We start from the raw sequence: 27,790 nt of genomic DNA on the forward strand, positions 1-27,790 counted from the left end.
GTTTATTTATTTTTGGGACAGAGAGAGACAGAGCATGAACGGGGGAGGGGCAGAGAGAGAGGGAGACACAGAATCGGAAACAGGCTCCAGGCTCTGAGCCATCAGCCCAGAGCCCGACGCGGGGCTCAAACTCACGGACCGCGAGATCCTGACCTGGCTGAAGTCGGACGCTTAACCGACTGCGCCACCCAGGCGCCCCAAGTGAGCTGATAATTTTAAATAGTGTGGTCAGGGAAACCACTGAGAGGTAAACTTCGTATGCCATATGTTATTTGACTTTTTAGATGTCTTACTGTATTAATTTCCTATTGCTGTGCTAACAAGTTAGCTCAAACTTGGTGACTTAAAACAATGCAAGTTTATTATCTTATTTTGAATTCTGTAGGTCAGAAGTCCAACCGGGTATCACTTAGCTAAAATCAAGGTGCCAGCAAAGTGCATTCCTTCTTGAGGTTCTAGGGGCTTTTCCAGCTTCTGGGGGCCACCCACATTCTTCAGCTTATGTCCCCCATCCTCTATCTTCAGGGCCAGCAACATTGCACGTCTCTGACCATCCTTCACATCTCTTTCTGACTTTCTTCTGTCTTCCCTTTCCCCTTGTAAGAACATTTGTGATTACACTGGATCCACTCAGGTAACCCAGGATAATCTCCCCCATTCCAAAATCCTTATGTTCAATCATATCTGCAGAGTCCCTTTTGTTTCACAAAGTAGAAATTCACAAGTTCTGAGCATGAGAACATGGATATTTTGGGGGTGGAGAGAGGCTCACATTATCCTATCACACCTACAAATTGACCTTCTTTTTTAATTTCTTCTATCTTGCAAAAAAAATTAAATATAGTAACAAGTGGGAAATCCTGGGTTTAAGGTGTTGATAACTTTTGGAAAAGGAATAACGCACAAGAGTATCCATTGAACTAAGCAGTGAACAACTTCCTTTTGAAATACAACTTGAGGAAAAGGCACTGTCATTTATGGATAAAAATTGGAGTTGAAACTAAATATTTTTGTTACCAAAAGCCAAATATACATTTATCCTATATTTGGTCCATTCCAGTGGTTTTCAACTAGGGGTGATTTCATGCCCCACAGGGGACATTCAGCAGTGTCTGGAGACCTTTTTGGTTGTCACAACTTGAGGGAGGGGGTGGCCAGAGATGCTGTTAAATGTTTTGTGATGCACAGGCCAACCGCACAGTGAAGAACCACGGGCCCAAAATGCCAGTAGAGCCAAGGCAGGGGAGCTCTGGTCTATTCAAAGCCCCTGATCTGAGTTTGTAACTGAATTCTGATAGTGGAAGGACATGGTGGCATTCATTGAGTCCTCTATGCTTAACTGAATGTCCCGGGTTACAATGCCCAGAAGGTAAGTCTTCCATGAATGCTAATCATTGTTAATTTTTTCTCAGTGTTAATGGTTGTCACCTATTATATTATTTGTTTCCCCCTGACCCAGTTGCTGTACCCATTTTCCCCCCAATGTTTTAGTTTAGGGAAAGGTTTTTTAAGTGCATTTTCTTCTTTTTATGAAGAGCTGGAAAGTTGTTTATTCTCTTTTTCAGCTGCTGGGTCAGCTTCCTTTGAGCCTCATGGGGCCTGTTTTTGTTATTATTTTGGTGGGTTTATAATTTTTGTCATTACTTTGAATGTAGAAAATATGTTTCACTGATGTAACAAAGGGATAATTTGATAATGACCTATTTAAATTTTCTCTAGAGTCCTTGAACTTAAGGCAGAACATGCCAAGAGATTGTAGACCCTTTTCTTGTGGAAAGAGTCACATCTGAGTTGAAACCGAGACATCATATGAAATAAAGTTTCTGATGTTTATCTTGCCTGCACCACTGATGATGTGGCTTTTTCAAAAATATTTGGCCAAGTCAGTCAGAGAAAGACAGATATCATATGTTTTCACTCATGTGGATCTTGAGAAACTTAACAAGACTATGGGGGAAGGGAAGGGGAAAAAATAGTTACAGAGAGGGAGGGAGGAAAACCATAAGAGACTCTTAAATACAGAGAACAAACCGAGGGTTGAGGAGGGATGGGGAGAGGGGAAAGTGGGTGATGGGCATTGAGGAGGGCACTTGTTGGAATGAGCACTGGGTATTGTATGTAAGCATGGTAATCTACCCCAAAAAACCAAGAGCACATTTTACCCACTATATGTTAGCCAATTTGACAATAATTATATTTACAAAAATAAAAATAAATATTTTTTAAAGTTCAAAACCAAAAGAAACAATTTTGGCCAAGGTCAATCACCTTTTTGAAATTATAATGAAAATATTTAACATGAGCTCTATTCCTGTTAGTAAAAGTTTAGGTGTAAAATGCAGTGTTGTTGGCCATAGGCATGATGTCATACAGCAGAGGTCTAGAACATAATCACCTTGCATGACCCAAACTTTATACCTCCTGAATCATAACTCCTGATAGCCTCTCTCCCCCTCACCATCTCCTGAGACCACCATCCTACTTTCCACTTCTATGAATTTGACTTGAGTTTGACTGTTTTAGGTACCTCATGTAAGTGGAATCATACCGTATTTGTCCTTCTGTGACTGGCTTAGTTCACTTAGTGTAACGTCCTCAAGGTTAATCCATGTGGTCACATATTGTAGGGTTTCCCTCTCTTAGGGCTAAATAATATTCCACTGTGTCCATCTGATTATCCAACTAGCTATTTCTATCATAAATTATTTATCCATTCATCTGTTAACGGACACTTAGATTGTTTGCACATCTTGGCTATTGTGAATAATGCTGCAATGAATATAGGAGTGTCATAGACTCTGGGTCTGGAGTTCTCTCCTGTCCAGCAATGCAGGATTGAAATGCAAGAGAGGCTAATGTCTGGGAGGAGACAAGAGCCCTGAGTAAGGGTCCTTGCTCCATTTTTATTAGGATCAGAAGGCTTATAAGCACAAAGAGACAATGAAACTGTGAACATTAACTCATGGGCATGGGGGAAAGGGGATTTTGAAGATATGTGGTGTTAGAGGGTTGGGTGAATACAGAACAAACTCCTGGCCCCGGGTGGATGGTTGTTTACAGCAAACATGAGGCCCCACCTCTGTTTACCTAAACTTGCCTAGGGGATAAGAAAGAGCATGCTACCTCAGGGTCAACAAGGCATCTTTCTTTTGTTAATTAGCTCAGGCTCTGGGAGACTTTGCTGCTGATCTAAAGTCCCTTTTTCCCATTTTCGTCCTTCCTTCCTGTAAAAGCAACTTTCTGCTATTGTACTAAGCTGGGGGGCGTTTCTGCCCTGAATACCTAATCTTGTTTACCTCATTTTGGATGCTTCCATCCTGAGATTTCTTATTCCTGTACCTTTGTGTCCTATACTGGGGGCCTTTGCCCTGTTTACCTAACCTTGTTTACCTGATCTTGGATGCATGCATCCTGTGACTTTCTATTTCTTTATGCCTTGTTAACCCATCAGTGCAAGTTCAGGGAATTCCTGTTATTCCCCACATAGGAGTATGTGTATCTCTTTGAGATTCAGCTTTCAATTATTTAGGATAAGTACCCAGAAGTGGGATTGTTGGATCATATGTCAGTTATATTTAGTATGTTGAAGAAGCTCCATATTGTTTTCCACAGCAGCTACACCAACGTATTTCTACCAACAGCACACAGCATTCCAATTTCTCCACATGCTTCCCAACACTTGTTATCTTTTTCATTTTCAAATAACTTAGAATTCACAAGAAGTTGTAAAAATAGTACAGAGTCCCACATACCCTTCACTCAGCTTTCCCTAAAGATATTAGGGTTTTTTTAATGTTTGTTTATTTTTGGGAAAGAGAGAGAGAGAGACAGAGAGCATGTGGGGAGGGGCAGAGAGAGAAGGAGACACAGAACTCAAAGCAAGCTCCAGGCTCTGACCTGTCCACACAGAGTCTGATGTGGGGCTCCCAATCCATGACCTGGGAGATCATGACCTGAGCTGATGTTGAACGTTTAACTGACTGAGCCACCCACGTGCCCCAAGATGTTGAAAAACATTTAGTACATGATTTTAAAATATGATTATACAAAAGGCATGCCAATGGGGGAGGAAACAAAACCCTCAAAACCTTAGAGAAGATAAGCACCTAAATGGAAATAGTGCTTATCTCTGTGTGTGAATTTCTTCTCTGGAATTTCAGATAAGTTCTGTTTGTTTTTCTGCATTTTCCTAATTTTGGATAATGACCATATGTTGCTTCTCTGACCAGAAAAAAAAAATGGAAGCTAATTTTTAAAAAATCAAGGTGTATACCCACTGAGTTTTAGAAATCCTAAACATATTTTATAAGTTTTGAGAATGATTACCTGTCATTTCCTATTTAATTAAAAATATTGGGTATTAGCCTACTTTAAGCTCTGCCCTTCATGTCACTTCACAGATCATCTTGTCCTTCTATTTGACCACCCTATGGATTTTAAAAGACCAACTTAAGTCCCTCAATAATGAAGTATCTGGGATGCATAACACAAGGTAGGTGGGCACCAAGCTGGAAAACCGGAGGGGGGGGGGTTGTTTTTTTTCACTGCCTAAAGTGAGGGCAGTGAGTTTTTTTCACTGCCTAAAGTGAGTGATTCTAACCTGGGGGCTATTTTCTGGAGACGATTTTGGTTATGGCAATATGGGATGGGGGGGTGAAGAGGGGAAGGTTGCTACTGGCATCTAGATGGTACAGACCAATGATAGTGCTAAATTCCCTACAACACACAGGACAGCCCCCGCCACAAAGATGAGCCCCCCCAGGGGCGTCTGGGTGGCTCAGTCGGTTAAGCATCCAACTTCAGCTCAGGTCATGATTTCCTGGTTTGTGTGTTCTAGTCCCACGTTGGGCTCTGTGCTGACAGCTCAGAGCCTGGAGCTTGCCTCAGATTTTGTGTCTCCCTCTCTCTGCCCCTCCCCTGCTCATGCTCTGTCTCTCTCTGTCTCTCAAAAATAAACATTAATTTTTTTTTTTTAAAAAGGTGATCCGCCCCCAATGTCAGGAATGACAAGGCTGAGAAACCCTGAGTTAGGAGAATAATGCTTTTTCAGTTTTGCCATTTTTATAATTTGGGGAATTTATATGGTCCAGGTGAAAACGAAAATTTATCCAGTATATGAACCTTTAAGGATGTATTTCTGCTAGGAATCATTTTCAGTACTTACTAGTATGAAATATATATTGTACTTAATATTGTATTAACTTATTGTTTTAAACAGGTGTCATTTAGGTACGTAGGAAGAACAATAGATCGGGAGATAGCTGCCATTGAAAAGATAATGTTATAATCACAGACCCCAAAAGGAAGGGAATGCTGTGTCAGGAGTGGGGAGATATCCTGGGGGGAACACCGGAGTTGGCTAGCAGGCAGAGGCACAGGGGAAATTGTAGGCAAGCGCCTTTATTGTGGTGTGTGTGGAAAGGAGGTGAGGCAGGGTACACAGGTTTAGGATGGACTAGTTTGAATAGCCAGTGGGCTCCTGGGTATAGGGGCTGTCCTGGGTTGTCTGGTACCTGGTCCTGGGGTAGTTAAGGCAGGTGGATAGTGGCCTAGAGTGTGAGAGCCCCATAAAGGAGGTGGTTGAGGGTGTGGGCCCTGGGTTGGTTGGTTTGCATTTGAAAGGTACACTCTAAGAATTGACTAACCCCATAAGGGGCAGTCCCTCCACAGGGTCAGTAGGATTCCAGTTGTGACAGCAACTGAATACAGAAAATAAAATAACATAGTTAATACACTTATAGTATATAATTATAATAAATGCCATTATGTTAATATTATGAATGTTGGAACATTTCCCATTTCATTATACCAAACATAAATTACTTTTTGTGTATGTGTATTACTTTCTATAAATAATTACATGGCATAAATTATATCACAGTCACATTATACAATGCTAGCATTACATATCAGTGATCCCTTTAACACTCCTGCCAGAGGTTACCATGTTTAACGGTCTGACATTCTTAGTCCCAAGCCTTGAAGCAAGAGTAAATATGTGATAGAAAGCGTTGCCGTGAGCCATAGAGCTGACATTGTTCTGCTTCTTGGTTTCGGCAGGATGCTGACGTTCAAAGCCATTGCTCAGGTTTTCATTCTGGGCTCTTCTTGGGCCCTTGGCTTCTTTCTGGTGGAAGGAGTGCTGGACCCTGTCAGGTTGGTGATGACCTTCACCATCATCAGCATCCTCCAGGGCGTCCATGTCTACTTGGTCCACTGCCTTCTGAATCACAAGGTAAACCAGTGTCTCCTCCCCATGTTCCATGGCCCCTTGGTGTCTCATGTTTTACTATTTTCTGTCTCTTGGGCTTCTCCATTGCTTGCATGGTGGTGTATGTGTGTATGCACAGGGCTCTTTCTTCCATATCATAATGTTTGTCCCAGAGACCACCTTTTCAGGATTTATCTTTCTTGCTTCCAATCATTTGAATTTGCACTGAAGCAGCAGAAACTGGATAGAGCCATACAAGGTCCACATTATCTGACAATGAGGAAAAAAAAATCACAAATGAGGAAAACACACTAAATTCTGGGGCAGGGTGGGGGGAGCCTTGCTTAGGACTTAACTAGGCAAAATCCCTATGCTATGAAAACAAGTCTGAGTTGTTATATTTGAAACTGAGTTTATAATTGTAAATGTGGGCTACTTCTTAGAATGAAAAAATCAAATGTTGATTTTAAGAGGGGCATTATTTTATGCGTTATGATGTGGTAGCTACGATATAATGATTTTTATGTGATGCTCGACTTTTGCAAACTGCAGCTTCACACAAATTATCTGGGGATTTATTAATTTCCCAAGGATCTCTGAATCTTTTTTTTAACTTTTTTATTTTTTAAAATTTACATCCAAATTAGTTAGAATATAGTGAAGCAATGATTTCAATGCTTCAATGATTCCTTAATGCCCCTTACCCATTTAGCCCTTCCCTCCTCCCACAACCCCTCCAGTAACCCTCAGTTTGTTCTCCATATTTATGAGTCTCTTTTGTCCTCCTCCCTGTTTTTATATTATTTTTGTTTCCCTTCCCTTATGTTCATCTGTTTTGTCTCTTAAAGTTCTCATATGAGTGAAGTCATATGATTTTTGTCTTTCTCTGACTTATTTCACTTAGCATAATCCCCTCCAGTTCCATCCACGTAGTTGCAAATGGAAAGATTTCATTCTTTTTGATTGCCGAGTAATACTCCATTGTGTGTGTGTGTGTGTGTGTGTGTGTGTGTGTGTGTGTGTGTACACACACACACCACAACTTCTTTATCCATTCATCCATCGATGGACATTTGGGCTCTTTCCATACTTTGGCTATTGTTGATAGTGCTGTTATAAACTTGGGATGCATGTGTTCCTTCAAAACAGCACACCTGTATCCCTTGGATAAATGCCTAGTAGTGCAATTGCTGGGTCGTAGGGTAGTTCTATTTTTAGTTTTTTGAGGAACCTCCATACTGTTTTCCAGAGTGGCTGCACCAGCTTGCATTCCCACCAACAATGCAAAAGAGCTCCTCTCTCTCCGCATCCTCACCAATATCTGTTGTTGCCTGAGTTGTTCATTTTAGCCATTCTGACAGGTGTAAGGTGGTATCTCATTGTGGTTTTGATTTGTATTTCCCGGATGATGAGTGATGTTGAGCATTTTTTCATGTGTCGGTTGGCCATCTGGATGTCTTCTTTGGAGAAGTGTCTATTCATGTCTTTTGCCCATTTCTTCACTGGATTATTTGTTTTTTGGGTGTTGAGTTTGATAAGTTCTTTGTAGATTTTGGATACTAACCCTTTATCTGATATGTCATTTGCAAATATCTTCTCCCATTCTGTCGGTTGCCTTTTAGTTTTGTTGATTGTTTCCTATGCTGTGCAGAAGCTTTTTATTTTGATGAGGTCCCAGTAGTTCATTTTTGCTTTTGTTTCCCTTGCCTCCAGAGACGTGTTGAGTAAGAAATTGCTGCAGGCAAGGTCAAAGAGGTTTTTGCCTGCTTTCTCCTCAAGGATTTTGATGGCTTCCTTTCTTACATTGAGGTCTTTCATCCATTTTGAGTTTATTTTTGTTATGATGTAAGAAAGTGGTCCAGGTTCATTCTTCTGCATGTCACTGTCCAGTTTTCCCAGCACCACTTGCTAAAGAGACTGTCTTTGTTCCATTGGATATTCTTTCCTGCTTTGTCAAAGATTAGTTGCCCATACATTTGAGGGTCCATTTCTGGGTTCTCTATTCTGTTCCATTGATCTGAGTGTCTGTTCTTGTGCCAGTACCATAGTGTCTTGATGATTACAGCTTCAAGTATAGCTTGAAGTCTGGGATTGTGATGCCTCCAGCTTTGGTTTTCTTTTTCAAGATTGCTTTTGCTATTCAGGGTCTTTTCTGGTTCCATACAAATTTTAGAATTATTTGTTCTAGCTCTGTGAAGAATGCTGGTGTTACTTTGATAGGGATCACATTAAATATGTAGATTGCTTTGGGTAGTATCGACATTTTAACAATATTTGTTCTTCCTATCCAGGAGCGTGGAATCTTTTTCCATTTGTGTCTTCTTCAATTTCTTTCATAAGCTTTCTATAGTTTTCAGTGTATAGATTTTTCACCTCTTTGGTTAGATTTATTCCTAGGTATTTTATGGGTTTTGGTGCAACTGTAAATGGGATCGATTCCTTGATTTCTCTTTCTGTCGCTTCATTGTTGGTGTATAGGAATGCAACTGATTTCTCTGCATTGATTTTATATCCTGCGACTTTGCTGAATTCATGAATCAGTTCTAGCAGTTTTTGGTGGAATCTTTTGGGTTTTCCATATAGAGTATCATGTCATCTGCAAAGGGTGAAAGTTTGACCTCCTCCTGGCTGATTTGGATGCCTTTTATTTTTCCATGTTCTCTGATTACTGAGGCTAAGACTTCCAATACTATTTTGAATAACAGTGGCTAGAATGGACATCCCTGTCTTGTTCCTGACCTTAGGGGGAAAACTCTCAGTTTTTCCCCATTGAGGATGATATTAGCGTTGGGTCATTCATATATGGCTTTTATGATCTCAAGTTATGATCCTTCTATCCCTACTATCTTGAGGGTTTTGTATCAAGAAAGCATGCTGTATTTTGTCAAATGCTTTCTCTGCATCTATTGAGGGGATCATATGGTTCTTGTCCTTTCTTTTATTGATGTGATGAATCACGTAATTGTTTTGTGGATATTGAACCAGCCCTGCATCCTAGTTATAAATCCCACTTGGTCGTGGTGAATAATTCTTTTAATGTATTCTTGGATCCGGTTGGCTAGTATATTGTTGAGGATTTTTGCATCCGTGTTCATCAGGGAAATTGGTCTATAGTTCTCTTTTTTAGTGGGGTCTCTTTCTGGTTTTGGAATCAAGGTAATGCTGGCCTCATAGAAAGAGTTTGGAAGTTCTCCTTCCATTTCTATTTTTTGGAACAGTTTCAAGAGAATAGGTGTTAAATCTTCCTTAAATGTTTGGTAGAATTCCTCTGGAAAGCCATCTGGCCCTGAACTCTTGTTTTTTGGCAGATTTTTTATTACTAATTTGATTTCCTTTTCGTTATGGGTCTGTTCAAATTTTCTATTTCTTTCTGCTTCAGTTTTGGTAGTGTATATGTTCCAGGAATTTGTCCATTTCTTCCAGGTTGCCCATTTTATTGGCATATAATTGCTCATAATATTCTCTTATTATTGTTTTTTATCTCTGTTGTGTTGGTTGTGGTTTCTCCTCTTTCATTCTTGATTTTACTTATTTGGGTCCTTTCCTTTTTCTTCTTGGTCAAACTGGCTAGTGGTTTATCAATTTTCTTAATTCTTTCAAAGAACCAGCTTTTGGTTTCATTGATCTGTTCTACTTTTTCTTTTATTTCTTTTTTTCTTTCTTTTTTTTTTTTTTTTTTTTTTTTTTTTTTTTTTTTTTTTTTTTTTTGGTTTCGATAGCATTAATTTCTGCTCTCATCTTTATTAGTTCCTGTCTTCTGCTGGTTTTGGGTTTTATTTGCTGTTCTTTTTCCAGCTCCTTAAGGTGTAAGGTTAGGTTGTGTATCTGAGATCTTTCTTCCTTCTTTAGGATGACCTGGATTGCTATATACTTTCCTCTTATGACCGCCTTTGCTGCGTCCCAGAGGTTTTGGGTTGTGGTGCTATCATTTTCATTGACTTCCATAAACTTTGTAATTTCTTCTTTAACTGGTTGGTTAGCCCATTCCTTCTTTAGTAGGATGTTCTTCAGTCTCCAAGTATTTGTTACCTTTCCAAAATTTCTCTTGTTGTTGATTTCAAGTTTCCTAGCCTCATGGTCTGAAAATATGCATGGTATGACCTTGATCTTTTTGTACTTGTTGAGGGTTGATTTGTGTCCTAGTATGTGATCTATGCTGGAGAATATTCCATGTGCACTGCAGAAGCATGTATATTCTGCTGCTTTAGGATGAAATGTTCTGAATATATCCGTTAAGTCCATTTGGTCCAGTGTGTCATTCAAAGGCATGTTCCTTTGTTGATTTCTGTTTAGATGATCTGTTCATTGCTGTGAGTGGGATGTTGAAGTCCCCTAGTATTATGGTATTATTATCAATGAGTTTCTTTATGTTTATGATTAATTGACTTATATATTTGGGTTTCCCACATTTGGAGCATAAATGTTGACAATTGTTATGTCTTCTTGATGGATAGCCCCTTAATTATGATATAATTCCCTTCTTCACCTCTTGTTACAGTCTTTATTTTCAAGTCTAGATTGTCTGATGTAAGTATGGCTACTCCGGCTTTCTTTCATTGACCATTAGCATGATAGATGGTTCTCCATCCCCTTACTTTCAATCTGAAGGTGTCTTTAGGTCTAAACTGGGTCTCTTGTAAACAGCATATAGATGGATCTTGTTTTCTTTTATTTTTAAATATTTTTTAATGTTTTATTTTTTTGAGAGAAAGAGGGAGAATGAGTGGGGGAGGAGCAGAGAGAGAGGGAGACACAGAATCTGAAGCAGGCTCCTGGTTCTGAGCTGTCAGCACAGAGCCCGACGTGGGGCTTGAGCTTATGAACCATGAGATCATGACCTGAGCCAAAGTTAGAAGCTTAACCAACTGAGCCACCCAGGCACCCAGATGGATCTTGTTTTCTTATCCATTCTATTACCCTATTCTTTTATTGGAACATTTAGTCCATTGATGTTTAGAGTGAGTACTGAAAAGAAATGAATGTATTGCCATTATGTTACCTGTAGAGTTGGAGTTTCTGATAGTGTTCTCTGGTCCTTTCTAATCTTTGTTGCTTTTGGTCTTTTTTTTTTTTCCATCTTTTCTCCCTCAGAGAGTCCCCCTTAAAATTTCTTGCAGGGCTGGTTTAATGGTCATGAACTCCTTTAATTTTTGTTTGGGAAAATTTTTATCTCTCCTATTTTGAATGACAGCCTTGCTGGATAAAGATTTCTTGGCTGCATATTTTTCTGAGTCAGCACATTGAATATATCTTGTCACTGCTTTCTGGCCTGCCAATTTTCTGTGGATAGGTCTGCTGCAAACCTGATCTGTCTTCCCTTGTAGGTTAGGGACTTTTTTCCCTTGCTGTTTTCATGATTCTCTCCTTGCCTGAGTATTTTGTGAATTTGACTATGACATGCCTTGTTGATGGTCGATTTTTGTTGAATCTAATGGGAGTCCTCTGTGCTTTCTGGATTTTGATGTCTGTGTCTTTCCCCAGGTTAGGAAAGTTTTCCACTATGATTTGCTCACATAACCCTTCTACCTCTATTTCTCTCTCTTCCTCTTCTGGGACCCCTATGATTCTGATGTTGTTCCTTTCTCATGAGTCACTGATTTCTCTAATTCTTAAATCGTGCTCTTTTGCCTTAGTTTCCCTCTTTTTTTTTTTTCTGCTTCATTATTCTCCATAAGTTTGTCCTCCAGATCGCTGATTCTCTGCTCTGCCTCATCCATCCTTGCTGCCGTGGCATTCATTCAAGATTTCAGCTTAGTTATGTGATTTTTTATTTCATCCTGACTAGCTTTTATCTCCGCAGAAAGGGATTTTAATCTGTTTTCAATCCCAGCTAGTATTCTTATTACCATGATTTTAAATTCTGGTTTGGACATCTTGCTTTTAGCTGTATTGATTAAGTCCCTGGCTGTCATTTCTTCCTGTTCTTTCTTTTGGGGTAAATTCCTTCGTTTCATCATTTTTAAGGAAGAAACAGAAAAAAATTAAAATTAAAAAATTAAAAACAACACGAAAAAGTCAAATAAAGGATGCTAGATCCTAGGGGTGTTCTGGTCTGTTTTTGAAAGGAGGTTGATAGATTAGAGAAAAAAAGAGAAAGATAAAAAAGACAAAAGGAAACTGTTGGAAATTTGAAAAAATGAATACAATGAAATAGAATAAAATGAAATAATGGAAGTAAAAAAATAGCATTTGAAAAATTTACAAAAAAATAAAAAATATAGTAGAAAAAATTAAAGACACATATATTTAATAGAAATGAAAAATAGAGATAATTTGTTTCTGTTTCTGTATTCAAGAATCAGAAAAAAAAATTGAATAGATGGACCAGCAAACAGACTGAAGTACGATTGAAATCACATCTTTTTCCCCTAGAAGTTGGACTATGTAGCACTTTATAGTCCATAAACTATGCAGGCAGAGAGACTTGTGTTCCCGAAGAGCGAGGTTGGCCCAGTTGGGCGGGCTTGGTGTAACAGCTATTCTCCACTAAATGGCGCTGCTTAGCTTACTGGGTGGACTGCTGTAGCATGTGTAGGTGTGTATGCGCATGCGTGGGAAGAGTGAAAATGGCATCACCCAGCTACCCAGTCTCTAGTATAGGAATTCTGGTCTCCTTGATCAGCTATCATGCACCCCTCCTTTGTCTCCAGCTTCCATCCACTCCCCACTTCTGCACTGTCTGTGACCAAGCCAGCAGGCTGCAGGTGGCACCTCCCTGCTGAGTTTTATCTCAGATGCGGCTGTTTCCCAACCCCTCACTTCTGAGGGACCATGGTGTTGACCTGTTCTGACCCCTGCAGGAGGATCTCACCAAGCAATGGCCAGGTGCCGGCCACACCCAGGAACATTCGCAGGACTGTGCTTCTCTCGATGCCCAGAGACCGTGGCTGGGTGCCAGCCTGCCCCCCCAAAAGTTCATGCAATCTTGTAGCAGCAGCATTTCAGGGATTATGGAAAATCACAACATCTGGGACCAGGCTTCAACCTTAACATCCTTGTTCCAGCACCAGCAAATGTGGCTGTTCTCCGGGGTCTGCTGGGACCTTTGCCTGTGGGGTGGCCACACAGCCTCTACCAAATTTCCCCCCTGTAGGGGAACTGCCTCTTCACATGTGGCCTAAGGACCTCACTCTCTCCTCCTGGGGATTCGCCCTTCCCACCCGAGCACTGCCAGGTAAAGAGCTGCAGAGTTTCAGATTCTGTGCTCCCCCTGTTCGTAGAGTCTTCATGGAATTTAAAACCTCTCCTTTCTGCCTTTTTTGTTCAGTCCCTTGCATACTTTTTCTTTTCTCTCCAGCTGCTTTTGGGGGGGGGGGATGCTTTCCATTCTCTCCTCCTGTCTCCATCCTCTCTCCACAAGCAAAAACAGCTCCCTGCCCTCTGCAGCTTTCTCCCCCAGTTCACCTCTCCATGCTATGTACCTGCTGAGTCCTCTGGTTTGGGTTGTTAATCCTCAAATCAGTTTACTAGGTGTGCAGGATGGTTTAGTGTTGATCTGGCTGCATTTCAGGGATGCAAGACACACACACACAAAACCTTCCATGCTGTTCTGCCATCTTGGTCCCTCCCTGTGTTTTCTTTTATCTCATTAATTTTCCTTAAAGCAGCTATTTTGAATTCTTCTCCAGGTACATCCCTTGAGAATATTATTGGTTGTTGGAATATTATTGGTAGGATTTGGTGGAGTCATGTTTCCGTATTGTTTTCATGTTTCTTTGACGTTTTTCCTTGCTGTCTTTGCATATGAAGTGTAGTTACGTCCTGTAGTTTTTACTAACTGCCTCCAGGGAGAAATGCCTCCTGTCAGCCCAGCTAGAGATGGAGGCTTCCTCAGATCTTCTGGGGTCATGCCAGCTCCATGCCTCTTGCTCCCTCTTGTGGCACAATTCTTATATTTGTGTGCTTTGTCCCTACCCTGCCAGGCACCAGACCAAGTGCTAACAGACTCTGGTCTTGCTTTTCCCAAAGGTAACACTACCTGCTGCTGCTAAAGTTGTAGTCTCTCCCTGTCTGCCAGAGATTACTCTCACTGCTCTCTTCAGAAGCAGGCAAAGGGAGCTGGCCACGGAATGGGGCAGTGAGGGTGAGGAACACAGAATACTCGTCGTGTCTGTGGGCCACCCAGTGACTCCTGCGTGGACTTCTTGATGGTTTCCACAACACAGTGAGTAGGAGCTGTGTCCCCCTCATGTATTCTGAGATTCCTTTCTGCCATTCTGTCAAGCTCTTCCCACCCCCCTACACCCTACCCCAATCCTGGAACTCCTGGTTTGGTACTCTAACTCAGTACTTTTTCTTGTCTCTCTAATGGGGCACTTGTAGAAATCTGGACTTCCATGAAGGCTCTCTCATACATGGGTGATTGTCTAAGCCCGTGTTTTCCAAGGTCTCCTGGACTATGGCTAAAAGGGACTGCAGCAAGTTAATGGGCCACTGCAAGGACCACAGCTGGGACCACGGTATGTCTGTCTGTTACCTGATGCAAAGGTGAGTGAGATGCCTCACAGATCCCCTGGCATATGGTGCTGGACCCCCCAGCTCCTACAAGCTACTTTTGTTAATGAATGGATGCTGGATTTGTGTTGGGGGAGGGGGCTGGGGTGCAGGAAGAGGAGAAAAAACAAGTGTGTCCTATGCCACTATGATGCTGACATACAGCAGTTTATTTCTTTTTATTTAAAAAAAAATTTTTAATGTTTATTTTTGAGACAGACACAGAGCGTGAGCAGGGGAGGGGCAGAGAGAGAGGGAGACACAGAATCCGAAGAAGGTTCCAGGCTCTGAGCTGTCAGCACAGAGCCCGATGTGGGGCTCAAACTCACGGACCACGAGATCACGACCTGAGCTGAAGTCAGACGCTCAACTGACTGAGCCACCCAGGCGCCCCTGGTTAGTACAGACATTTTAACAAGATTTTTTCTTCCAGTCTATGAACATGGAGTGTTTTTCCATTTCTTTGTGTCCTCTTCAATTTATTTTTTTTAATGTTTATTTATTTTTGACAGAGCATGAGTGGGGGAGGGACAGAGAGATAGGGAGACACAGAATCCAACGCAGGCTCCAGACTCTGAGCTGTCAGCACAGAGCCCAACGTGGGGCTCAAACTCACAAACTGTGAGATCATGACCTGAGCCGAAGTCGGTCGCTCAACCGACTGAGCCACCCAGACGCCCCATACAGCAGTTTATTTCTTAAAATAAGCTTTTCTGCTTCTTTCTTCCTCTTTTCTCCTTTCGGACTCCAGTGAGGTGTAGATGGGTTGTTTTTTTTTTTGTTTTTTTTTTTTTAGTTGTGTCCCATAGATCCTGAAGGCTTCCTTTATTACGCATTCTTTTCTCTTTTTTACTCCTCTGATTGAATATTTCAAATGATCTGTCCTCAAGATCGGCCATTCTTCTGCTTTGTGTAGTCTACTGTTGAAGATTTCTGTTGAATTCTTCAGCCATTGTATTCTTCAGCTCCAAAACTTCTATCTAGTTCTTTATGCTTTCTTTTTGTTGAATTTCTCACTTTGTCCTTCTTTTGTTTTCCTGATTTCAGTAACTTGTGTTCACTTGTAGCTTTCTGAGCATCTTTTTTTTTAAGTTTTTATTTTAATTCCAGTTAGTTAACATACAGTGTTATATTAGTTTCAGGTGTACAATATAGTGATTCAACAATTCCGTACATCACCCAGTGCTCATCACAAGGGCACTCCTTAATCCCCATCACCCATTTCACCCCAGCCACCTCCCCTCTGGTAACCATCATTTCTGAGTATCTTTCAAACAATTACTTTGAATTCTTCTTAAGGAAATGTACGTATCTCCATTTCTTTGGGGTCAGTTATTAGAAGTTTCCTGTGTTCCTTTGGTGGGGGCATGTTTCGCTCATTCTTTTTGATCCCTGTAGCCTTAAATCAGTGTCTGTGCATTTGAATGAGCAATAACCTCTTCTAGGCTTGATGGACAAACTGCAGTAAAAGGGGAAGACCTTCAAGCAGGAGCGTGTGCTAGCTTTGGGTCGGGGGTGTGAGGCAGGCACATGATGTCTCGTCAGCTCAAGCTGCTGAGATCCACACCATCAATAGCTTTCCCCCTTGGAAAGTAATGCAGGGGGTTCACAGTGGCTGTAAGGGCTGTAGAGGACTTCAATGGCCCCTCCTGGTCCAGCAGCCTGGGTCAGGGGGCAGTGATGGCAGTGTCCGGGGCATGCACACGCTCTGCAGGAGGGTCCAGCTGCACAGGCCTGTGTAGTGCCCAGGAGTGGTTGCAGACACCCATGCAGTGATTGAAGTCTGGCCAGCTGTAGGTGCACTGGTAGCTGTAGGAGTTCTGGCAGTCAGCATACACTCTTGAGGCTGTAGGGGGTCTTTCCAGGGGTATATACAGGGCACTGGAGGCAGTGAAAACAGCTGGGCTGGGGGCGTGCAGGTGAATAGCTGGAAAGGCCAGCTGCAGGTAAGCACAGGGGTACAAGTCAGTGACAAGAGACAGGGACAAAGCTGAGACCACAAGTAGCTAAGGGGGTCCTGGCTGTCTGGTACACAGCAGTGGATGCAGGTAGTAGGAGTCAGGCTAGTGGGGTGCAGGTACACAGCTGGAGGGGCTAGTTACAGGTGAGCACAGAGGTGCAAGCTAGTGACTGGAGATAGGGCTGAATCTGGGTCACAAGCAGCTATAGGGGTCTGGCTATGGCCTGCACTTGGGTGGCTACAGGCTATCACCAGGGGCATGCAAATGGCAGTAGAGGCCTGGGACAAGCGTCAGACCAGCAGCACGAAAGACACGGCTGGAGCTAGCACCTGTGTGTTGGGGGGGTCAGCTGCAGGGATCTAGGCAGGTGTCATGCACTCAGCAGCTGCAGAGGCCTGAGCTGGGCTCGAACATGCATCCCAGGCTCCAGCAGGTACACGGAGGAGGGCATGGGAGGTATCCTGGTGGCTGGTGTCTAAGTAGGTCAGAGAACAAGAAGCCGGAGGCACCATAAGAATGTCCTGAAGGAGAGGGACAGAGCAACAAGGAAGCGAAAGCAGTTTCATCCCCAGGACAGAAAGCTGCCGGGACTGCTCACTCCCTCCAGAAGGACATCATATGGGTGCCAGGCCTGGAGATAAGAATGTTTAGTCTGGTGCCAGATGTACTCATGACCCAGTATGGAAAACACTGCAGGTGCACGACCTGTCAAGACGTCACATACTATGTCGTACGTGCTTGCTGTTATCAGACAATTTGCAAAAATAAAAGAGGCTTGAGCCAGGAGACCGATGCTTTGGCTCCTGGAGAGTCTCACCTTTAGGACCTCTCTTCAGTTGTGCCTGAACAGGGAACCTGAAGGGGGACGTGTGCAGCACCACTGAAGAAGGGCCCAGGGAACCGAAGGAAACTTTGGAGCCGGGGAAGCTCATCCTTCAGGATTTCTGCAGGGTAAGTACGGGGGATTCCACCCCATCTCGTTATGACTTACATATTCAGCTCTTGCAGACTTTATTAAAGAGCTCAGGGGTAAAAGTGAAACGATCGGCGTTTCAGGATTTGTTATACTTAGTAAAGAAACATTGTTACCAGTTTATGCCTCTGGCAAAGATGCTTTGAATCAGAAACAATGGAACTTGGTTTTATGTGCTTTGTGCCACGCTTATCAGCAAGAAGCCATCCCTCTCTCCCTATGGTCTTTATGTAATTTAAGTTCCCTGGCTTTGCAGCCCTTGCAGTCAGAATCAGGGGAAGAAGGGGACATTGGTCATCACAACCCCTCACTGGCTGAAAGTGATCATGAGCTTGTAGATAGTGACTCAGGGCCCGAGCCCATATCCCACCACCAGAGGAATAGAAACCTACAGGTCCCAGGTTCGTGACCCAGAGAGAGTCGCAGCTCAGGCTTCCGTACTCCTGCCTCCCTCATTGCCCCACGGCCCTGAACCCATCCATCCCTTTGAGGAAACTAAATGTTCCGCTTATTCAAAAAACCCATTTCTTGGTATCTCCACTCATATAGTATCACAATTCGTTTCCCCCTTAATGCAGGTGCTTCAACAAACTAAGGCTGCGGGGGACACTGAATTAACACCTAGTATGCCTGCAGCTTACCCCGTCAACATTACCCAAATTCCTCCTAATCAGAAATATCCTCAGGGAGGGCAATGATTTTATCTGGTTCCTTTCGGTTTTAAGGTAATTAATGACTTGAAACAGGCTTGCACGCGATACAGTGTTGATTCCTCTTATACGTTGGGATTGGTGTCTGGGTTAGCCAATTCAGAGCGACTCATTCCATGGGACTGGGCGGTCTTAGGTCGCACTGTCCTAAGCGCTTCTGACTTTTTGCAGTTTAGGACTTGGTGGGAGGAAGAAACACAGATCCAGGCGGCATCATGCCGGGAATCCTTCTGTGCCCATTACCGGAAGACAACTTACCAGGAGCAGACGAGGGTTTGGCATACAGGTTCCGCTTCAGTATGATGTTCAAGCAGTGATACAAGGTAGATTGTGCTGCCTGAATGCCTGGGAGAAAATAGCTACCCCTGGACAGGCTACACCCTCTTTTGTTCAAGTCGAACAGAGTCCTAACGAGCCCTATGTAGATTTTACTGCTGGGCTAAAGGATGTTATTATAAAAAGCATCTCTCAGGCAGGCTTACCGGATCTCCTCTTACAGCTGCTGGCTTTTGGTAATGCTAATAAGGAATGCCAACAAGCTTTATACCCAGTGAAGTCTCAAGGAGGTGATTTAACTGATTATATAAAAAAGGCCTGTCAAGATATCAGCTCAGAGGTCTATAAAATGTGCCTTGAATAGCCACTGCCAGCAGCCCCTGGACTTTACAAACAGTCCAAGCGTTTTCGCTGTGGCAAATTGGAACATTATAAAAGGGATTGCTGACAGCTGAGTTGTAACAACTCCCATGATCTACCTTGCCCCCAGAATGAAATTCTAAGCCTCCTGGGTTATGCCCTGGATGCAATAAAGACTATCATTTTGCAAATCAATGTAGATCTAAATTCCATAAGAATGGAGCTCCCCTGCCATCTTGGTGGGGGAGACAGGGATAACGACCCCCCCCCCCCACCACCAGGGCCCGAATGTAAAGAATACGGGGAATCAGATTCCACATTATTACCCTGTGAGCTACGGGACTTACCATGCAAATCTGTCCATGACCTTCTCCATGCCACATGAGGGAGCGCTGCATTAGATATCCCTGCCCCAGAGTCTCTGGTCCTCAAACCCTCCATGGGAATTTATAAGGTTAAAACTGGGATTTACAGGCCTCTTCAGGGTCCATTGGCCTTCTTATTGGATGAAGTAGTCTTACGTCCAAGGGAGTTCATGTCTACTTAGGAATTATAGAAGCTGATTTTAAGGATGAAGTTTTAGTAATGATTAGTACTTCAGTTCCTTATCATGTCTTGGCAGGAGATCGCATTGCCCAACTACCGTTGTTGCCTTACGTTGCTTTAATTTCCATGCCAATAGACTGGCAGGGAGGGTTTGGATCTACGGGCAAACAGATATCTTGGCAAACATTTCTAAAGGACAAAGGCCTGAGATGACCTTACAAATTAATGGAAAATCATCTACTGGCCTGGTAGACTCAGGAGCTGATGATGTCACCATCATTGCTTCTAAGTTTTGGCCTAAGAATTGGCCACTCCGACCTATATCCACAGTCTCTACAGGTGTAGGAAAAGCTACTGACATCCACCAGAGTGTTGAAAGTTTTCTATGTGAAGGGCCTGAAGGCCAGGCTGCTACTATCCAGACTTATGTTACTGATACAGCCATTAATCCATGGGGAAGAGACCTACTAAGTCAATGGGGAGCATGTATTAATATTCCTTATGTTTCCCCTGCTGCAACCAATATGGTGTCCAAAGTGAGTTATAATCCATTAAAGGGGCTTGGATGACAAGAAAATGGGCGTATGGGAACAATTACTGCTGAAATGCGGCCACCTTGTGTGGGACTGGGATAGCCTGTACAGAATTCAGGTTTAGTGTAAGAGCCACTATTCCTGAACAACGTTATGCCTTAGCATTAGAATGGTTAACAACTGCCCTGGTGTGGGTGGAACCATGGCCCCTTCCGAAAGAGAAATTAGAGGCTCTAGAACAATTAGTGCAAGAACAATTGGATGCAGGTCATGTAGAAATGCCCACCAGTCCATGGAATTCTTGTGTGTGTGTGATAAAGAAAAAATCTGGGAAATGGAGAATGTTGACTGACTTAAGGAAGGTAAACAAGGTTATATGATCTATGGGACCTTTGCTTTGCAACCTGGGCTCCCATCTCCTACTATGATTCCTCAGAACTGGTCATTAATTATAGATTTAAAAGATTGTTTTTCACAGTTCTTCTACTGCCAGATGATAGAGAAAAATTTGCCTGTTCTGTACCTTCAGACAATCATATGGCTCCTGTGCGATGCCATCCATGGAAAGGGCTTCTGCAAGGTATGCTTAATAGCCCTACTGTGTGTCAGCATTTTGTTAATCAGCCACTTTCACAATTACGTATTCAGGTCCCACAGGTGTTGATTATCCATTACATGGACGATATTCTTTTTGCTGCAGAAACACCTACACAGATAAAAGATCTTTATCAGGTCGCTGGGTTATTGTACCCAAATACAGCCTAATAGTAACAACAACAAAAAAGTGCAAACCCAAGATCCCTTTCTTTATCTTGATGCAAAAATTCACAAGGCAACCATCATTCCCCAAAAAGTACAGATTGGCTGAGATAATTTGAAAACTTTAAATGATTTCCAGAGGTTACTAGGAGATATAAATTGGTTGCAACCTGCTTTGGGAATCCCGACTTATACCTTATCTCATCCTTTCCAAACATAAGCCCGTGATCCCAACCTTAACAGCCCTAGGGTCCTCACAAAAGAGGCAGAAGCTGAATTACAGTGGATTGAAAATCATATTCAAAATTGTCAGCTCACTCGTGTTTGACTTAATGTTCCTCTTCAATTATTGATTTTTCCTTCTCCACATTCTCCAACTGTGGTCGCAGGCAGGATGGGGGAATCATTGAATGGCTGTTTTTACCAAGTAAGGACTCTAAAATTCTTACCATGTATCTGGATAAAATTGGGAATGTAATTTGGAGAAGCCGATCCCGATTACATGTGCTTAATGGTAGCAATCCCTCTTCTATAATTATTCCCTTATCATATCAACAAACTGATATGGCTTACCAAATTAATATACAATGACAAATAACTTTGCCTGATTACGTAGGGAAATTAGACAATCACTGTCTGAGGGACAAAAATTTTGTCATTTCTCAAGGTGACATCATGGATTTGGCCAAAGATAATTCGAGAGTGGCCTTTAGCAGATGCTGACACATATTCTACAGATGGAAATGGTCATGGTAGAGCTTCTATACATGGTCCTATCTCTAAGGCCTGGAAGACACCCTATACATCTACCCAAAAAGCTGAATTAGCAGCCATTACAGGATTGTTGCATCTTGTACCTGCCTCCCTCGATATTGTGACAGATTCACAATGTGCATGGTTCACAGTCCTAAATATTGAAACTGTACATATTGTGCCACGAAATGAATTACATCATCTGTTTTTGCATTTATAAGAATTAATATGGCATAGGCAACGCCCTTTATGTATCACTCATATTCGCAGTCATTCTAACCTTCCTGGCCCGTTATCCTTAGGAAATTCCATTGCTGATGACTTATTACAAGGCACCTTACAAATGACACAACAGGAGCTTATGCTTCACCATACTAATGCTCAAGGACTTGCCCATAGACACTATAACACATGCTGAGTCAAAAGACATCGTTAGTGCCTGTCCTTGTTGCAACCCCCTCACTGTGGCTCCACCTACCTCTGGAGTGAATCCTCGTGGACTCCAGGCAAATGAACTTTGGCAATCTGATGTTACCCATATTCCTGGTTTTGGTAAGCTCTCTTATGTGCATGTGACTGTGGATACCTTCTCCAGATAGATCTGGGCCACAGCATATACCGGAGAAAAGGCTAGGCATGTTAGTGCTCATTTTCTTGAAACCTTTGCAATGCTAGGTATCCCACAACACATTAAAACTGATAATGGCCCTGCATATGTATCTCATAAGTAGCCCACTTCTTTGCAGCCTGACAAATTACTCATCTTACTGGCACTCCCTATAACTCTCACAGTCAAGGGATCACAGAACATACTCATCAGGTACTTAAAAACATGCTAATTAAACAAAAAGGGGGGAGAAGAAGAAGGACTTAGACCTACGCCACGGGAACAATTACATCTGGCCTTATATACTTTAAGTTTCTTGGACATATGAGGACCCCATACATGTCCTTCTGCTGAGATACACTGGTACAAGAAAAGGGTCACCCCTGTTTACCAGCCAGTATATTGGAAAGATGAGAAGGGACACTGGGAAAAGGGAGAAGTAGTTGTGTGGGGCAAAGGGTATGCTTATGTCTTTACAGATCAAGGCTACCAGTGGTTACCCAGTCACTGGTTGAAACCCAGGCATGAGCTGATCCAAGCAACCGCAGTTCGACATGACCCCACCAAAGAGTTTCACAGAATGTCCATTGAGAAACCAATAATTGTGCCCAATGCACCACATCCTCTCCTGAGGAGCACTAGGACCTCTTAGCCTCCTACTCGGGGACAAGTTAAGAGGTTGATGCATGCTGCTGAAAAAATATTGATGCAGACTCGCAGCCCACAAACTCCTGCTCACCTTTTCCTTGCGATGCTCGTGGTTATCACTACTACAGTAAGCACTGATAACTATATTTACTGGGCTTATATCCCTCATCCACCTCTCAATCGGCATAAGTTGGTACAACTCCCCCGTGCCAGTATATACAAATGACACTGAATGGACACCTGGGCCATTTGACAGCAGAGAAACACATAGGCCCAATGAAGAAGGTACTGTTATGGATAATTATGCTATAGGGACTGAAGGTCCTCCTATATGTTTTGGTTACAGGAAACACTGCCTCAAAAGTAAGCCTCAAGCATGGCGATCTATTATTAAAAACGGGGCCCAGCACAAACCTATTTTCTTGCTCTCAGCCCATTCTCTGATTGGCTCCAATCTTAATGACACTCCTCCAATGCTTCTGTCTTGTGCTACTCGTACATTGTCAGAATGGGATGGATGGGTGACTTGGGAAGCATGTAGAGGGGAGATAGGGTGAGTTCTTTTAAATACTTCCTATGGAAGCATCGTTGATTGGAGCCCTCTGGGCTCAGTTCCCCTTAAAAACTCATTACAAAATCTACGATGGTGTGTTCATAATCATACTATCAGCACCACTGCTAATGGCTCAGTCGTTTGGCATGGTGGGGGGTTTTCTGCGCCCAGCCCTCATTTACGACAAGGACCATTACAAAAGCATATATGGACATGAACTGCTGCCCTCCACCCTTTACATACCTGCAAGGGCACATATTCTAAAAACAGCCCCAGCACTATTTCTACTCTATCCTTCACGGTCAATAGTACCCGGTACATACGGGCTTGTGTCTGTTTGCCATACGTACTATTAAAAGCACAGATAGTTTGGAATGATGCTGAGGCCCTTATAACTTGTGTTAACTGCTCATTATACACCTGTCTTAATTCTATACCCTTTACTATGTCATCCAAAAGCTTATATTTACTTAGAGCACGCACTGGCCTGTGGCTGCTGGTTTGCATGTCTCAACCATGACGACATTCTCCAGAAATGTATCTGATGGACCAGGCTCTACGGCGAGTTCTTCATCGATCCCAAAGGTTTGCTGGAATATTTGTTGCAGCTCTCATAGGCATTATTGCTGTGACTGCCACCACAGCCACTGCAGCTGTCTCGTTGCACCAATCTGCGCAGATGGTACAATTTGTGCAACAACGGCATAAGAAATTGCACCACCTTGGAAGACACAGCAGGACATTGACAGTAGATGGTCCAGTGAGATTGCAGACCTACAACAGGCCGTGATATTGCTGGGGGGTCAATTAGTGAGCCTACAAAGGCAAAGATCATTAAAATGTTATTGGAACATTACACCAATGTGTAACCCCATTGCTGTTTAATAACACTAAATTTCCATGGAATGGCGTTAAGAGACACTTGCTCAATCTAATGTGTCCATGGACATTTAACATCTGCAAGCAGGGATATAGGAGACTTCCAAAACATATCTGGACATGTTATCTGGTTCTAAGATCTTAGAAAGCATATCAGAGGGATTGGGAAAATTAAATGCTATAGAGCATATTGGGATTTTTAGTTTCTCTGCTGCTATTCTGTTTGTATTAATATACAGTGTATTTATCTTTGCATGTGCAGTCTGGTGCCAGGGACGATGAGCCTATCAATGGACCGACAGCTCGGGTTATACAATGTCCTCCTACAGCCCATTGTATACAAACAAAAAGGGGGAGATGTTGGAGAACAAGAAGCCGGAGGCACCGTAAGGATGTCTTGAAGGAAAGGAACGGAGCAGCGAGGAACCGAAAGCAGTTTTATCCCCAGAACGGAAGGCCGCCAGGACTGCTCATTTTCTCCAGAAGGACATCATACGGGTGGCCAGGACTGGGGATAAGAATGTTTTGTCTGGCACCAGATGTACTCATGACCCAGTATGGAATACACTGCAGGTGCACAACCTGTCAAGATGCCACATACTATGCTGTAATGGCTTGCTGTTATCAGACAATTTGCAAAAATAAAAGAGGCTTGAGCCAGGGGACCAATGCTTTGGCTCCTGGAGAGTCTCAGCCCCCTGCTTTGTAATTCTCTCATCACCACACCTTCAGGACCTGTCTCTCTACACAAGTATGTGAATATCTTTGGGTTTTCAGATACTGTGCTGGCCAGTTGTTTGAGAGAGCTGCTGGGGTCCTATGGAGAGCAAATCACTTGGAACCAGTGTCGCTCCTGCTGTGTGACTGTTACTGGTAGCCAAGGCTCTTCTTTTTTTGTTCCTAGCCTTCTCTGTACATCTCAGGTTTGCTAGTGTCTGAATGAAGTGCAACAGAAGTAGGCCCCTTGTGTGGTGCCCCAAAAGCCTGGAGAAACTGGTTGGTCACCCTGCTCTCCCTTCTCCAGTTAGGGAAATGCTTTCTGGCCAGAGTGTTCCTGCTTGGCACTGAGCAGTACCCAACTGGAAGACCAGTGATGCAAGCAAAATTAAGACATTTTTCCTTCCCTTTGTGTGCACTTATGCTCAGGGTTTTCTTTCCCACTGTGTTGCTGTTATTTCCTAAGTGGACCCCTGAACTATCCCAGAGAGCTTTTTGTTTGTGGGTAGATGGCTAATCGTAGATCTCTGTGGGAAAACAGAAGGTAGGGCCTCCTACTTCACCATCTTGGTAATGCCACTTCAGCTGTTGTAGTATGCTAAATGAGTTAAAGGAAATCATGGGAAAAAAATTAAAATCAGGAAGATGTGAATGAATATGGAATATCAACTAAATTACAGAGATTATTCACACACACACACACAAATAGAAATTCTAGAGTTGGAAGTACAATAGCTGAAATGGCAAAAATTCACTAGAGGGATTCAGCAGCAGGTTTGAGCAGGCAGAAGAAAGAATTCATGAACTTAAAACAATTGGAAAATTAATCTGAAGAACAGAAAGAGAAAGTGCACAGAGGGAAATTTGAAGATATAAATGCTTATGTTTAGAAAAAGGACAGATCTCAAATCAGTACAATAATCTCCCATTTTATGATACTAGAAAAGAGCAAACTATAAGCAAAGGTAGACGGGAGAAGTAGAAAACCAAAGATTAGAGTCAAGGTAGATGAAAGAGAATGGAAAACAATATGGAAGTCAATGGAGGCAAAAGGCAGTTTTTGGGAAGGATCCGCAAAATTGACAAGCTTTTAACTAAATGTACTAATAGAAAATCCAATGCAAATAACTAAAATCATAAATGAAAATGGATACATAATTACCAACAGTACAAGAAACAAAAAGTATTATTAGAGAATATTCTGACCAAAGTATATAACCTCCATGAGATGGATGAATTTCGAGAAACACAGAGTTCCAGAACTGACTCTAGAAGAAATAAAAAATCTGAATAGACCTATTACAAGAGATTAAATCAGTAATCAAAAATCTCCCAACAATGCAAAGTTCAGCACAAGCTGTATTATTGACAAATTGAAGAGTTACCAACCCTTCTAAAATTCTTCCAAAAAAAAATGACAGTAGGAAATACCTCTTAAATCATTCTATGAGGCCAATATTCAATATCAAAGCCAGAAAAGAACAAGAAACTATAGACCACTATCTCTTATGAATAGAAATGAAAATCCTCAATAAAACAATAGCAAACAAAATCCAACAGCACATTATAAGGAAAATAAATACTGCAAACAACCTTCTGCCCATATGTTTTACACACACCTTAGGTGAAATTTACTGTTGTAAAACACAAACTATAAATACTCACTAAAGAAAAAGTATAGCCTGAGTAGTCCTCTATCAATGAGAAAATTGAATGTGTAGTCAAAACATTCCAAGAAAGAAAATCTCAGTCCCAATTGCTTTTACTGTTGAACTCTACCAAACACTTATGAAGGAAACAATACCAATTCTACACAATATATTCCAGAATACAGAGGATGAGTCAACACTTATCAACTCATTACATGAGGGCAGTGTTACACTGCCACCAAAACCAGGAAGAAGGCATCACAATGAAACTACAACCCAATATCCTTTACAGACATAGATCCAAATATCATAAACAAAATGTCAGCAAACAAAATCCATCAATACATAACAGGTGTAATAAATCACAACCAAATTGGGTTTATTCTCATAACACAAGGTTGATTCAACACAAACTATCAACTTAATTCACCTTAAAATCAAAAGAGGGGGTGTCTGGGTGGCTCAGTGAGGTAAGCACCCGACTTCAGCTCAGGTCATGATCTCACAGGTCACGAGTTTGCACCCCATGTTGGGCTCTGTGCTGACAGCTCAGAGCCTACCTGCTTCATATTCTGTGTTTCCCTCTCTCTCTCTGCCCCTCTCCTGCTCATGCTGTCTCTCTCTCAAAAATAAACATTTAAAAAATTTAAGAGATCAAAAGAGAAAAAATACACAATCATCTTCAAACTTAATATTTTTTTATGTTTATTTTTGAGAGACAGAGAGACCCAGTAGGGGAAGGGCAGAGAGAGAGTAAGACACAGAATCTGAAGCAAGTTCCAGGATCTAAGCTGTCAGCACAGAGCCAGATGCAGGGCTCGAACTCATTAAGCTGAATTCAGATGCTTAACCAACTAAGCCACCCAGGTGCCCCAAACTTAGTATTTTTAAGATGCCAAGTTTCCACAAATTTATATTCAATATCTCAATAAAAATATACAATATTTTTGTGTAGAAATTGATAAATTGATTCTAAATTTCACATGCAAATGGAAAGGAACCAGCATAGACAAACAACCTTGAAAAATAACAAAGTTGGAATATTTATAATACCTAATTTCAAATCTTATTATAAGGCTACAGTGCCAAAATTCTGTAGTATTGGTATAAAAATAGGCACACACAAAGGGGTGTCTGGGTGGCTCAGTGGTTAAGCATCCAG

The 27,790-nt window shown here is 42.1% G+C and overlaps 2 long non-coding RNA genes across 5 annotated transcripts; both read left to right on the forward strand.

The window, feature by feature from the left end:
• The first annotated feature begins 207 nt into the window (after positions 1–207).
• LOC123605217 lies at positions 208–14,970 on the forward strand. 3 transcript variants are annotated; one of them, XR_006715652.1, is made up of 7 exons: positions 208–1,619; positions 1,720–1,882; positions 4,401–4,492; positions 6,061–6,235; positions 14,254–14,375; positions 14,598–14,698; positions 14,924–14,970. It is a non-coding gene; the product is annotated as an uncharacterized LOC123605217 (long non-coding RNA). The 3 variants fall into 3 exon arrangements; XR_006715651.1 differs by lacking the exon at positions 1,720–1,882 and having other exon boundaries at positions 14,180–14,375; XR_006715650.1 differs by lacking the exon at positions 1,720–1,882.
• Positions 14,971–15,053: 83 nt separating this feature from the next.
• LOC123605219 lies at positions 15,054–25,631 on the forward strand. 2 transcript variants are annotated; one of them, XR_006715654.1, is made up of 5 exons: positions 15,054–15,100; positions 17,502–17,616; positions 20,528–20,643; positions 22,662–22,957; positions 24,525–25,631. It is a non-coding gene; the product is annotated as an uncharacterized LOC123605219 (long non-coding RNA). The 2 variants fall into 2 exon arrangements; XR_006715653.1 differs by having other exon boundaries at positions 20,542–20,643.
• The last annotated feature ends 2,159 nt before the right edge of the window (positions 25,632–27,790 follow it).

This window comes from Leopardus geoffroyi, chromosome A2 (assembly GCF_018350155.1).
Source record: "Leopardus geoffroyi isolate Oge1 chromosome A2, O.geoffroyi_Oge1_pat1.0, whole genome shotgun sequence".
Classification (NCBI taxonomy): Eukaryota; Metazoa; Chordata; class Mammalia; order Carnivora; family Felidae; genus Leopardus; species Leopardus geoffroyi.